Below are 16,160 nucleotides of genomic sequence, written 5' to 3' on the forward strand. Positions count from 1 at the left end.
TAGAAAATAATTAAAAATAATATGCAGCTTATGTGATTCTTCCAGGTTCAGCTTGCACACTGTTTCATGACAAGACAAATTAAGTTTTTTTTTCTGCCTATGGTGGTCCTTTAAAGTTGTTTTATTTTTAATATCATTTTTCTTTTACTTTTTTGTTTTATGTAATTATGGAAATGAGGCAGTTGCTGTCAGATTTGGATCCAAGGTCGAGCTTTTATGAGTTGTTGACCTCTTGAATGAGTGTTCAGGTACTGCTAATTGTTTCTGTTCTGTGTTCAGTTAGGATTTGTTTCTCAGCGAAGCATAACACTGTAGGTGTTATACATCCTTTTGTCTGGTTATATAATTAATTGTATCTAAAATTTCACTGAAGTGGTTTATTTTTTAACTTCTTGTGAACTTGTATCTTATGGATAATATTAAGGAATACAGTAGCTTAAAACAGAACAGCAAGTAATGAAATTTTAACTCTAGGAGTAAATGGGGTACTGAAGGCCAAATTTATATTCACAGTAACAAGACTGCCATTAGTGTATCTGATACTGGAAATCTCACAGAATGCAGCCATGTTATAGGCAATACTTCTTCTAGCATTTACACTGAGTATGCTAATGTCATGGTCACATTTAAGACACCTACTGAAAGTGTAAGATCTCTAACTGGAAGTCCAGTCATGCTCAAAAATGAAGTGTGACTTTACAAAAATGAAAAACACAGCATCTCAAAACTCAGTGCAACACTTTTCCTTGCATCCCCTGACATAGAGAGCTATACCTTCCTCACTAAACTCACGTATGCAAATTGTGAGATCATTGTACCTTAGATTAGGAGGAAAACTCCAATATACCACGACTTGTGACATTATTCTCATTATTAGCATTCCTAAGTTGCACGCTCATTCTTAAGATCACAGTAACAGTCCTCAGTAAATCAGCTATTAGTCCAGAGTTATTATGGGCTAGGATGATGACAATTTTATTTTCTTCCTCTGTCCCCTTCTCCTGCTCGTGCCCGCTACATTGCCACCGAATACATCTACTACTCTCTCATTTACTGCCTTACTGCATGTATCCTTTTGTATAGTCTGTATGCCTCTGGATCCTAAACAGTCAGAAAAAAGAAAAATTATCTTCCCAGTTCTAATTCACTAGATTTTCTCTTATTCGCTTTTTAGTTTATGTGTATGTATTTCAGCTGTTTGGTATAGAATTGGCTTCATATGTCCTGATTTTTTTTTTTTTTTTACTTCAGGATAGAATATATTTCTGTTTTTGTTAATGCCTATTCTGCTGCATTTATTTGTACATTTTTTTTTTCTTTTGTCTTGCTTTTTCTACTTGTGAATGCCAGGATTGCATCTGAAAAGAGCCTTTGGACATGTGCTTCCCCTGTTATCAAGAAACTAAAGAAATAAATAAGTCCAGTAGTATTACTGCCTTTACGTTTTAAACTTAGACAACTTTGTAAATAGTAGATTTTATAGTTGGCTGCATATAGTTGTTAGCCTGTGTAAATCATGTTTTATATTGCAAAGTTATGAAATTACATTCTTCTGGCGCTTTCCCAGTTAGGGGTTGCCACAGCGGATCACCTGTCCACTCATGATTGGCAGTGGAGTTTTACAGTGTCGAGCTGCTAGCCCGGCACCCAACCTTCCACAGAAGGTACACACACACTCACCCCTAGGGCCAATTTAGAGTGCCCAATCCACCTGCTGCATGTCGTTGGGAGGAAACCAGAGCATCCCCACGCAACCATAGGGAGGACATGTAGACTCTGCACAGAAGGCACCCCAGCCGAAGATCAAACCATAGAACTTCTTGCTCTGAGGCGACAATGCTAACCACTGCACCACCGTGGCTGAATGAAATTACATTCATTTTGTAAAACCAATAAAACATTTAAGCAAAAAAATAGGACTTCTCACTGATTTCTAATGATAAATAGAAAAAATGATGTATGTGTCATTGGCACAGTGGTTAATCAAGCTGATGTACAAATAACTGAAGTCTTCATACTACTATGAATGACTTCTTTTATCTGTTTCTTTCTTTTTTTAGTTTAAGTACTGATAATATTCAAGAGGGGCCACAGGTGGCATACTATAACAATCTAGTAGGCAGAAAGTATTTTCATTTCTGCTAATAAGCCCTTAATAAAAGCCATTAGTAAATCCTTAAACTGTGTCTCTCTGACAGTACAAAACTGTCCATCCTCTGTGGCCAGGAAAGCCTCAAAATTACACATCTGTTTTTTAAGACTAAAGCCAACAATGACAGTCGGCTTTGATTTATGGTTTCTTCCAGGTTTCAGATCAGAACAGAATGCCTTACAATTTGACTTTGTGAGAAAAGCACTCATTGGTAAAAAAAATCCAGATCTTTACTCCTTTAGAGAGAGCTGGAGCCAATCATCTGTAAAGTAGAATGGGGAACTCCACAAAACTTTCAGGTAAGCAAGCATTGAATCTTCTATAAATGGCAAAAATACTGAGAACAGTTATTAAAGTCAGTAACTTCATCTGGGTATCCAAATGCCATTCTTTGTGAAAAAAGTATCTCATTCAGTACCTGAGTATTTCATATAATTGTCTTTCGGCTTTTCCCAGTCAGGGGTCGCCACAGCAGAACTCCGGTCCGCTAATGATAGGCAGCAGATGTTTACGTGCTGGCTTGCCGAGCCTAACGCAAACCTTCAATGAAAGAATGCTCATTCACGCATGTCGACACACAGAAGACGCTCTAACTGAGAATCGAACATGCAATGTCTAACTGTGAAGTGACAACACTACCGCAGCATCACCACCACAGTAGACCTGAGTATTTCATATACATGACAGAATTAAAGAGATGCTCTGCTGTCATACTGTAAGTCCAAGATAGAAGTATTCCTATAATTATTTAAGCTTGTGTGCATAACAGCAAGGCTAAAGTAAAACCACATATACTCTACAGCCTTTACAATACACAGTTAACATCTGTGATTTTGGTTCCAGGAGAGCACGTAACCACATTTTCTTTCTACATTCTGGTGTCTCTTTACTGTAGCATAAAATCTCCAATGACAGTGCCAATAACATTCTTGGGGTTATCAGGCTGTTGGATATGCATGAAAGGCTTTCAGACCATGGTGACATGATTGCCTGCTGTTTCTTCCTGCTTACATGATGGATGGATGGATGGATGGATGGATGGATGGATGGATGGATGGATGGATGATGTATAGGTATACAGGTAGTACTATGTGTGCAAGATTCATAACTGCCCAGCTCAGTAATCATGGCATAAGGTAGGGGGTTTTCTGAAGCTTCTTCATTTATTCTGGGGTGTGGTGCATTGACTGCTTACCAACATCTGGCAAGGTCATCAGGATATAACAGCAGTGCATTTTTGCTGAACATGTGGTAGTTATTATGCCACCTCAGGAATACATCATCTATAATATCAAAAAAGGACTACATCTCTGACAATGAGTAACTTTTATGTTATTGGCAGTATCTTAATTAGTTAATTGATACCTTTTGCTGTGCAGGTTTCAGACATACTGGAGGTGGTTGGAAAAGTTTAGTAAGGTATATGCTAAATTAACAAAATAGGCAAGAAGATGGCAGATGCTATCTGATACAAAAATTAAGAAAGATCCATATGTAATAAAATAAATTGTGGTAGAAAGGCAGACTAGAAGGACCTGAACTCAAGCAACCAGTCTAACAAAGGCATTGGGAGTGTTGTCAATGACACCACTGAAACATGAAATGCAGTGTGAAAAGGGAGAATCCAAAATGAAGATTCTTGGATACCTCCTGAGGGAAATAGATTTCAGGGACAATGATGACATTTTCCAACTCTGTCAAGTGCTGGTTAGACACTATAATGAACACTGCATCTCCAAAATGTTGTAGAGAGACAGGGACATATGACTACTGGAAAAGTTACTAAAAAGGTATCTATGGTACTTCTAATTTCTCTATTGAAAAAAAAAATGAGTAAGGACTTGTCTGGGGGGTTAGGAAAAGCAGAAGATAAGATTTTGCCATAGTGTTTTACTTTATTACATCTCATGACATCAACTCTTAGAATACTTGTTAAGCAATTCCTTCATAACCAGGAGATACTATTAAAGTCATAGATTTGCTATAGATCGGAAAGTTTTTTCAGTTGACTTTGTCATGAATTTATTTCAAAAGTTGCTAAATAAAATCCTGTTTTAGTTAATAAAGACAATGAATTTTGGCCTCACACCTTCTTCAGCTCTAGCAAGAGGTCTCTGTTTAATAATATCGCTATAGTCTTTCGCCCAATCCTTTCTCTAGGGATACTGCAGTCATCTTATTCCAGGTTTTGGTTATACAATTTTTAGCAATTGCCCTCAACTCAGAAGAAACTGTGAAAATGTATTTTTATCAGGCAAAGATTGCCCCAGATGTTTAATGCAAGTTGATAAAATGACATGGGAAGTATTTTGAATGCACTCCACAACATTTTCTAAGTGGGACAGTCATCAAATGTGATGTTTGTAATTGTCTCTTTTTCTCAGAACAAAGTGAGCACCAGTCTGGGTCCCTTGAGAACATTGGTTTTAGTCTTTCTAGGATTGAATGAAACGAGGTTTATTTTGAAAGCAATTTATTTGATCAAATTTGAGAAGACACATGGAGATGAGGGCATATGAGAAATGTGTGTATCATTTGGAGATAATTCATCCTTGAATATTAATGGGACTTCCCTGAAGAAAGAAACTGACAGCATTTGAGAAGAGTCTCTGAGTTCACTACGTAACCAAGAAAGCTAACGTGAGGATATAATCTAATGTCTAAACACCTGGATCCACATATCCCCCTTTGAAGTGAGCCATCATACCCCTCACACAGAATAGTGATCTCTCTGATAAAGCAGTCATTCTGTTAGGAGTGAGACAAGTTTATCTTACAAACTATCAAAAGGCAAAATCGCCATAGCTTGCCATTGAAAGGCACCTTGTAATCGCAGCTGCAGAAGGTGTACTAAAGATACTAATGTTACTCATTACTGATTTTGTACATGAACAATTAGTCCCAAAAATAAGATTGATTTGTTTAGCAAATAAGGTAATACCAACAGTATTCCACCTGCTAACTGCTAAACAATGAATATTCCACCTAACTGCTAAATAATGTTGTTTGCAAATCTAGATGTGTTAATTCCTTTTCAACTCTGAGTTCATATATAGCGAAGGTGCAAGACTTTTCTGTTTTTACTTACTGGTGTGTGTGTGTGTGTGTGTGTGTGTGTGTGTGTGTGTGTGTGTGTGTGTGTGTGTGTGTGTGTGTGTGTGTGTGTGTCATGGATTTGTGTCAAGGTGATCTACAGGAAATGACACTTTTTTGACCATGTAAACAAATTTAAGTATAGTATGGAAATAGTGTCAGAATGCTGACAACATGCTGACAGAATGCCATGTTTTGGATGCAGGTATGCATGCATGCATCAAAAATATATGCCAGTGAGGTTAATACACAGTAATGTGCTTTCTGCATGCATAAATGCATGGTACACACCTTGGCATTGTTTGTTGAAAGAATGGAAGTGTGGTGGCATGCAGACAAAGGAGTACAAGAGTGTATGCATTTCACAGCAAAATGTGTGACTTTGAGTGCTTATGTGCATAAAAAGAAAAAAGTGCTTTTATGGAATGTGTGAGAAACAAAATGGTAAAAGTGGGTTAATGTCAAGAAGAGCTAGCATCGGGCGTGGCCAAGGAGGAACACAGGATAGCAGCAGATTTCTTCAGCTCCACCAACATAACTACATTAACAGGAAATTATTACTTCAAAATTCAACTAATGGAATAATTTTCTTTCTAATAACGTTTGAAATATCAGTATCTTGAATAATATCTAAAAAAGAAAGAAAATTTAACTAATTTTCCTGTCAGAAATCTTTTTGGAAATTTCTCTCTCATCACTTCTGTTCAGAATGAGGTCCAGCAAGGCTAACAGCCAGGATTCCAGCATTAAGAAAGAGCTTCAGACTTTACTATCAACTATTCAGCAACTAACAACTAAAATAGACAGACTGGATGTTAAAATTGATAACTTTATAGAAAAAAACACAAAACAAATGGATGTGCTACACCAAGATCTACAACATCAGAAAGCTCAGATTACAGGTATAGAAGAGACACTTAATGATATGGACAACAGAATTAAGGAAGAAGAAATAAACATTGAATTCTTATTGAAACAAAACACACGCCTTCAATCCAAACTAGATGACTTGGAAAACAGATCCAGACGCAATAATATAAGGATTTTTGGACTGCCAGAAAATATAGAAGGTAATAACATTACATCTTTTTTAAATACTTGGCTTCCCAAAACTTTAGATCTGTCAGAGGCATTTTATTTTGGTATTGAAAGAGCCCATAGGTCTTTATCTAATTCTAATACAAATAAAAAGTATCCTAGATCAGTTATTGTAAGATTTTTATCATCTTATGACAAGGAGATGGTATTAAAATCTGCATGGGCTAAAGCACCTATAAAAATTAATGAAGCAACTGTGCGCTTTGACAATGACTATTCTTCTTTGGTAATATCAAAAATAAAGGTCTTTTTACCATTAATAAGAGAGCTTAAGAAAGCATAATTCAAAACTCATCTTTTATTTCCTTCCAAACTAAAAATCTTTTTACCTGATGGCCCTAGAATTTTTGAAGACTTGGACTCTGCTTTGCTGCATATTAAAAAAAATAAAATATTAGATAAAATAGAGGATATGGAATGGGCAAGTCCTTCGTTAAAGAGAATGGCAACAGGAACTTCTTGGAAGACATCAGAGAAACAAAAAAGACTAAAAAACAAATGACATGTTTTATATTTCTTTGAACTCTTTAATTACAGTTACTACATTTACAAGAAAACCACAAATATCTTAATGATTTGTTCAAAGTTATTTCAATGTGCAAGAACTGAATTTTGTTTTATAAATAATCAAACTTCCTGAGGAACAAATAACCTGATATGAATCAACTTGTTTCTCTTTTGTGACAAAGAGACTTAAGGTTAGTAATTTGATACATTTCCTTTCTTTTCTTGTTTTAAATAATGGCATTCTCTTTAAACTAAACATTTAGAGAAGGGTGGGAGAGGGCAGGGAGAGGGGAAAGATGAAAAATAGGAAATAAGGGGAAAAATAATCTATTATCTCTTTAAAAATTATTTATGCTGTTTAAATATGACTGCTATATATTATACCATGACTAAATTGCTTAAATACATGATATCAAATAATATGTCATGATATAAGTCATGATATAACTGCAGTTGACTAGAACTAAAGCAGTTGAAAGTAATATGTCTCAGGTTTTACTTTATTAAAACAAACAGCAAGTAAATATCTTTGTAGGTACTTTTTTTTTTCTCTTTCTCTCTCCTACTTATAAGGTAATAAGGTTCTGATAATACTGATATGTGTATGTAACAAACTCTGAATGAGAAAATGAAATGAGGCATATAAAAATAAGTTATGCTTATGTTAAACAATTAAAGGCTTGGTTTCACTGCCATAGAGACTGCAATGACTTGTGAAGTGCTTCGAGAAGGTTTTACACTGCATAAATCCATTTGTACTACAAAATGAATGTCTGTCACTTACTTTTGTTAAAATTCCTGCAAGAATGTTATGGGAGACAATTTGGGTTGTGGGTATCCTCGTGAATAGTGTCCTCGAGTTGTTTTAAAAGCTTCAACATCCAGAAAACATGCAGAGAAGCTGAAAGCAGCCATTTTGAACTTTGACCCCTGATTTCACACAGACTCATCACAAATTCAAGAAGTAAACTGTTTCAGGAAGTAGAACTGCTGTAAATGCGGTATTGTGATGAAAAACGAACTTTATGACAACAAAATGTGAGTTTTTCTTTATAATAATTTACTTATTTAAGATGTAACTTATAAAATATAAAAGTTATAATGATTTTAAATGACTTAATATGCCATAGTAAACAAATGAGATAATTTAGAAGGCATAGAAGGTAAAACTCATGCACATATGTCTTTGAAAGCTTATATGACTGCTGCACTTTAATGCATATAGATGCTTATGATTTAAAGATATATAATGTTATAATGCATTTGCCTTGACTAAAAGACAAGTATGTGCATTATTATGATTATATTTCAGAAGAAAATGCCATGTGATACATTTTAAAGCTGCAGTGCAGATATATAAGATACAGATGGCTTTCATCACAATGATTTATGTATAACTAGGGATCAATATTGCTGTGTAGTATGTTCTTTTAACTTATATATTGTGAATAATCATTTTATTTAAATGGTAAGAATAAGTATAAGAAGGAAGTTTCTAGTGCATGTAATTTAAAGTTTTAAAGCTACTAACAGTACTGCTATGACAGAAAATGGGAATACCCTAATGTAAGTAATGTATGAGTCATAATAGCCTGAGATAACAAATGTTATTGAATTCAAATGAGCATAAACATATAATAAGAACTTATTATTACAAATTTTTATTAAACTACCATATGGGTATTCTTTTTTTTTTTTTTTTTCTCTCTCTTCTCTGCTCCCACTTTCAAGATTGTTAGAATACTATTGTGATTATGAATTTATTATATAGAATAGATGTACATAGCAATATTAGTTGATTATAAATGTTTATATGATTATATGAAGCTGTTATATAAATTGTTTAAGCCTTGCTATAATAGATAATCAAATTAAATGAGGTTAACTTTAGTTAATAATAGTTAGTATTGAATTAATTTGGTGGCAGCTGGAGTACTGCTGCTTAGGATAGGGGGATAACTTGAGTGGTATTTGCTACTCGAAGTTGGAGTTCTTAACTCCAGGCTGGATGCATTGTTTAATCCAAACAATATTTTCACCTGATTATTATCATGTGTATATAGTTTTGACATCCACATCACATTTTATAAACTCATTGTCACTACAAACAAAAGTTAGAATTACACAAAATTCCATAACATTTTCATTAAATACAGCTATAATTAATAGAACACCTAAAGGAGGAGACATAATAATACTTATTTTAGTAAATGTTACTCTGATTATAAGTTGTATATGTTTATAAAAGTTAAATGGTAACTTTAAAAGGAATTTCTTTAAACATTAATGGATTGAATAACCCATATAAAAGGGCAAGTTTAATGAGATATATTAATCTGCATAGAGCCAATTTAATATTCCTTCAAGAAACACATCTCCTGAAAAAAGATATAGATAAATTAGCCACTAATAAATATACAGTCTTGGTTAGCTCAGAACACACACAGAAAAAAAGAGGAGTGGCTATCTTATGGAACAAAAATATGCCCATACCTAAAACTATTAAATCTTATAGAGGTGATAAAGGAATGTTCTGTATGGTTACAATACAGATTAATGGGAAAATATATACATTAATTAATGTATACTGGATACCAGGAATTGGCACTAATACAGTGAAACACCATCTCAATAAGATTATATCATTTTCTATAGGAGATATTATTTTAGCAGGAGATTTTAACTGTATTCTGCATGAAAAAGATACTACTACTACAGGAAAAAGGAAAATCACATCTAATGCAAAACATTTAAAGGATTTCATTAATTTATATCATTTGAATGATATTAATAATCAGACAGATTCTAAATCATTACCATACACTTTTTTTCTAATAGACATAAAACTTATTCAAGAATAGATAGAGTCTTTATTTCTAACCAACTGGTAACAGACTTAATTAATTCCAAGATCATTTCATGTCCTATATCAGATCATAATTCAATTGTCTTTGAATTTATGGTAAATAGTACTTATAATGTTCAGATCAAAAGAATACCAGCATACTTAACTCAACTAAAGGATTATAAAGATTATATACTTACAGAGGTGCAACATTTCTTAGACTTAAACACTACACCTGACGTCTCCATTATTTACATTTGGGATGCTCTAAAATCATATTTATATGGACAAAGTATCAGATGGTATAATAATAAAAGGAAATATTGGGACAAGGAATTAATAGACATTCAAAACAAATTAGACTCATATAAACATAATAATAAAGAAAATATTATGGAGAAAAAAGTCATTGAGGAAATAAATAAATTAAATGAGAAATACAAAGAAATTTTAAGTCACAAAGTCAAAATAACATTAGAGAAATATAAATGTTTGTCTTACTCAATAAGTCCCAAATATTTACATAGACTTAAAAATAAAACAAAAAGGCTGAATAAACAAAATCATATCAAAGAAATTTTGTCTCCAAGGAAAAAGAACGTCTCTAGTTTACCAGAAATATTAGATGAATTTAGAAATCACTTTCATAACATTAACCATAATAACATTAATATGGATTCTAAAGACAAAATAAAGAACTTTATAGCTACAAACATGAACAAAAAACTTAATAAACAACAGACTAAATTAATAGATAAAAATATTTCATATACAGAGGTTATCACACAAATAAATAATTTTCACAGTCCCAATGCAGAGCGGTCACAAACAGAGGCGGGGTATCACGCTGATAAAGACAATGAGAAACCAAACAAAGAAGCCGGTACCCCTGATGGCAATAAAATAATAATCATAGTCCAGTAAATAACGCTGAATGCTCTTTCAAATTTGCGAAAATATTTATTCATAAAAGTGAGTAGGGCTTTCTCAAACTCTTAAACATTAACAAGCTGCTTAAAAAATCTTTATAAAATATGCAAACTACTTTCATTGGTCAGCATGACCAGTGAAAAGTTTAAACTCTTAAAGCCGTAGTTCATATGTAATGCTCTAAACAATGTCGCTTAGGTGCTCTTCATAGAACAATCAGTAGAGCATAGGTCAAAAATACAATAGTATATATGAGGCTGTTTAGCGCCCCATAAATTCCCATGTACAAAATGAGTAATAGTTTTTTAAAATTTCACGGCATTCAATGCTACGTGAACGATTGCTCAAGTAGCAATGACGATGTATTACCTTAGCTATTGTACACTAGGTATGTTTTCAAGTAAGCTTTGTAAACAGGTTGAAGTGCCGATACTGGTTTGCATACCACCAGGTTTACTTGTGATCTTAGATCTATGCCTAGATCGCTATGTGCAATTTGCCGTGAAATTTTAAAAAATATTTTTTAAACTTATTTGATGCTCTGTTTTTAGTCCTTGTGACAGATTTTGGTCAAATACTCATTTTGTACATGGGAATTTATGGGGCGCTAAATAGCCTCATATATACTATTGTATTTTTGACCTATGCTCTATTGTTTGTTCTATCGAGAGCACCTAAGTGACATTGTTTAGAGTGTTATATATGCAATATGGCTTTAAGAGTTTAAACTTTTCACTGGTCATGTTGACCAATGATAGTAGCCTGCATGTTTTATAAAGATTTTTTAAACAGCGTGTAAATGTTTAAGAGTTTGAGAAAGCCCTATGGCGAAAGCGCTTACTCACTTTTATGAATAAATATTTTCGTAACTTGAAAGGAGAGCATTCAGCGTGTTATTTACTGGACTATTGGATTACTTTTATCGTTTTATTGCCATCAGGGGTACCGGCTTCTTTGTTTGGTTACACAAATAAATAAACTTAAATCAAACAAAGCACCAGGTAATGATGGTATTATTCCAGAGTTTATAAAATTCTTCCTAAGAATACTTACACATTAATACATAAGGTTTTCATTTCAGTGCAAAATGAGTTATCAATTCCCCCATCCTGGCAATACACATTTATTTCACCAATTTTGAAACCCAATAAAGACCCAACCAGATGCACTTCATATAGACCTATTTCATTACTTAATGTTGACTATAAAATGTTCATGAATATATTTGCTGACAGATTAAAGACAATTATTCCAGGTATAATAGATATAGATCAGACAGGCTTTATTATAAACAGAAATACTTTGGATAATATAAGGAGAACTTTAACGCTAATTGATTATGCAAACAGAAAAAAGAAAGACTTGACACTCATTAGTCTTGATATAGGTTCAGCATTTGACTCAGTAAGTTGGGACTATTTGTTTATCTTATTGAAGTGTACAAATTTCTCAGATGCATTTGTGAATTTAATTGAAAATCTATATAAAGGAGCATTGGCTTATATTAAAATAGGAACATATGTCTCACAAAAAATACCCATATTAAAAGGTACAAAACAAGGGTGTCCACTTTCACCATTATTATTTACTTTAATAATGGAGCCTTGGGCTAATTTGATTAGAAACAGCAATGATATAGAAAGATTTGATATAGATGAAAATACAATATCTAAAATCCAACTTTTTGCAGATGATGTTCTAATTACATCAGCAGGAACAAATTCTTCTATGCGGTCATTATTTGAGAAGATGACAGATTTTAAGAATATTTCTGGTTTGATATTTAATGAAGAAAAAACTAAAATATTACCAATATATGCACGGAAAAATGTTCTCACTAATGATTTTCTCAAATATATACCCAATTCAGGTCAAATAGCTTACTTAGGCATAATATTAACTAAATATATTAAATCCACTATACATAATAATTATAGTAATTGTCTTCATAATATACAAAATCTTTTCAATAGCTGGAACAATATATTTTTTACCATGGAAAAAAGACTCGCAATTATTAAAATGATAATATTCCCGAAAATATTATATATAATACAATCAATAATACTCCCACCTACAAAAATAATTATTAAGAAATTGAATTCAAAATTTAAATTTCTTATGGGCACCTAATAGACCTAGGATTGCATTAAAGAAACATACTAATAGTTGGTCTCAAGGGGGCATATCATTTCCAGACTTTAATTTATATGCTATCTCTTCTATTATAAAAGTTATAACAGTGCTAATAGATCAGTCATATGTTGCAAAATGGAAGGAATATTGGGAACTAATTAGCATACACTTCACGAAAATATCATTAATACACAAAAATACTATTGTAAATAATCCCATGTTATGGTTACTAAAAGAGTTTTGTATATTACACCAAAATATATAGCTAGTTACTCATTAAATATTATTATTAGATATCGTAATTTTATATTTATGCATCCTAGGTATAAGGAATGGAATTTTATCTTATTTCCTATAATGTATAGACAAGGTATTCTTTTACCATCCACCTCTGAAAGAATTCTTCTAGTTACAGAGAATGATTTAAAGTATTGGTATCAGTTGCTGTCTGACAATAAAGCAAAAAATTTAGACTTCTTAAAGCAAGAATTTGATTTGAGATAAACATGTTGGTTAGAGATTCAGACTTTTAGACACCATCTTATTAATAAACTTGATTTAATGTCTTTAACAGTTAAAGAATCTGTCTCAATTCTGATTGACTACTTGATATTAAATTTACAACATAGGGTTTCTGATAAAGGTAAGCTCTCACACATACATAAAATTGTTAGAGATGAAACACATTACAGTTCAGATACTTACTGGAATTATTTAATTTCCATTAATGGTGAATCACCAAAACAACAAGATAAACAATATATATTGGAATCTGCTTATAAAACTTCTTCTTCTATTAATTGGAGACTTTTTACCTGGATTTTTTTACATAGATCTTTCTATACACCCTTAATGATGAATAAAATAAACAATAAAGACAACATATGTAAGAGATGTAATGTAGAAATAAATGCTGATTGGGCACATATGTTTTATGACTGTATAAAACTGAAGGAATATTGGATGTTAATCAATGATTTTTTGCAGGCTCTTTTCACAGATAATTTCATAGTCTCTAAATCACTTATATTATTTAACACCCCTGTTCCTAAATGTGTTAAAAAAGTTAAACTTCCCTTATTATGGTCTATTCTAGCAGTGGCTAGAAAAATAATAACCAGAAATTGGATTTCAGATACTCCTCCTTCATTTAATGAATTTAAAAATGTTATGATTGAAGTGTGTCATATGGAACTAATGACAATAAAATCAAGAACCATTAGGAAAACATCTTACTATAATATATGGGATACTTTACAAAATTTGTTAAAACAGTCTTAGTTTCATTAGTAAGATGTTACAGTTTAATTAATTGATTTTATTTGCAATGGATGTCTTTGTAAATACTTTGGTTGTTTTATCAAATGTTATAACTGTTTATATATTAACTGCTTGTATAAGATTGTTATAATATTTATTTTGTATGTTAAAAATAATAAACTTGTTTTAAAAAAAAAAAGAAGAGCTAGCATCAGGAGATGTGTGTGATGTGCTGGCTGTGGTGGCACATGTGCAAGTGTGTATGTGTGTATGTGTGTGTGTGTGTGTGTGTGTGTGTGTGTGTGTGTGTGTGTGTGTGTGTGTGTGTGTGTGTGTGAGTGTGTGTGTGTGTGTGCGCGTGTGTTTTTCTCTGCAAGATACAGCCTCAGCAGTCAGACAGGTCAATGGCATGCATAATAGAGGTTCAGCTTCCCTGTGTGTGCTCCTGCCTGTGAGATCTGGGTGTGTTAGGAGCTACACTCATTGTGATTGGCTAGATGCTAGTGTGCTTCGTGAGCTTGACTGATTGATATTATAAGATGTGCCAGCTTGATGATGGCCATGTTCATGAGGACACACACTCCTGGGAGTAGACACCTCCAAAACTGATGTTGGTGTGGAAGTGCTAGCACTGTAGGAAGTTGATCTCACTCATCCATGGACATGTTGGCTAACATGTTTGGATGTAAAAGATAATCAGCTTCAAAAATGTCCCCCTTGTTCCTGCCAGAAGAGACTACATGGTCCAGTGAGTGACTGAGTTTGTTTAATGAATCATACATACTGGTTATGCCCTCCCATAGGTCAGCATGCACAGTCTAGATCATCCTCACTATTATTGCCATGATTGTGGTGCCTCTAACCTGTGATGCCTCAATGACAGCCCTGCACATGTGCTGCATGGCAACTACTGACACACCAACATCAGGCAGAGGGCACTGACCATATCTCTGGCGAGTACCATTACTAAACCTCAGTGTGGAAATCCCTACTCATGAGTGCTAGAGTCACATTCAGATAGCTGTGTACTGGGTGCCAGCACATTTCCCCAATCTATAGTATCTCCATCAACCTGTTCTCTCCCAGATGGTTGTGTATCCTGTGTATCTGCTGGGACAGGATCTGTCACCATGATCTGTTAAGGGTATGCAGTAACACACTGTCTGTGTCAAACAGAAACTCGGCACGCTCTGGTCAGTCCAGCTCATCCTTGCCATCATTATCAGAGGCTACAGATCCTCCAATATCAAACAGGGTCAGTTCTACAGTGCCAGCGACTGATAAAGAATTACCTGTGAATACACCAAAGCAAGAAATGTCAAGTGCAAGAATGACCCAGCACCACAACTATACATCCCAATTATATCTTTGCAAGCATAAAAGTATGATAAAAATGACAACCCTGGCCGCATTTTGTGCAGATAGTCATACCAATTGGATTACCTTTGCACCTGTATACTAAATGTCATACATATTTAAGTCTATAGTGGTTAAGAAGTAAGGAGGACTCAGCAATTGATATTAAGAAATAGTTCTACATAGCTAGAATATCAACAGTTGAAGTTCTCTGGGGTCTGTCCAGTTCTGTCCTAACATCCAGCATTGCAATGTTGGACACTGTGGATGTGTCACTGCCTTTAAGAGAGATCTGGAGCTTCACTTTTGGCCCTATATTCCCATGCCATGGTTTCTGCACTGTGGTTGGTCCTGTGTCAGGTCATTTAATAGCCATGGGTTTAATCACCAACTGCACTGACATCACAGACAATTTCAGTCTAGGCACAATCACAATAGGACTGGCCACTGGCACAGACATCAAAGTTCCATCAACCATGGATGTAGGGCCTAAAGTGCCACCTCATTCTCAGCATATGTAAATTTTGGTTTGTGTGTAGATGTGGGTTGTCCACCAGATGCAGCACTTTTTGTGTCCTGTTTTTAGGCATAGCTCTGTTGGTATAGACAACAGTGAAATTTGTGGCATTATCCCTTTGTGGGATTTACAAATCTTTACACTACTACTACTTTTCCTACCAGGCAATATAGTATGTTGTTTTTGTGCATGCGAGTCAGCCATCTGCATCCACATGCCTCAAGTTAATATCAGACATGTATGTGTACTGAGCACATATTTCCCAC

Source organism: Protopterus annectens, chromosome 2.part0 (assembly GCF_019279795.1).
Source record: "Protopterus annectens isolate FY-2018-M chromosome 2.part0, PAN1.0, whole genome shotgun sequence".
NCBI classification, from domain to species: Eukaryota; Metazoa; Chordata; order Ceratodontiformes; family Protopteridae; genus Protopterus; species Protopterus annectens.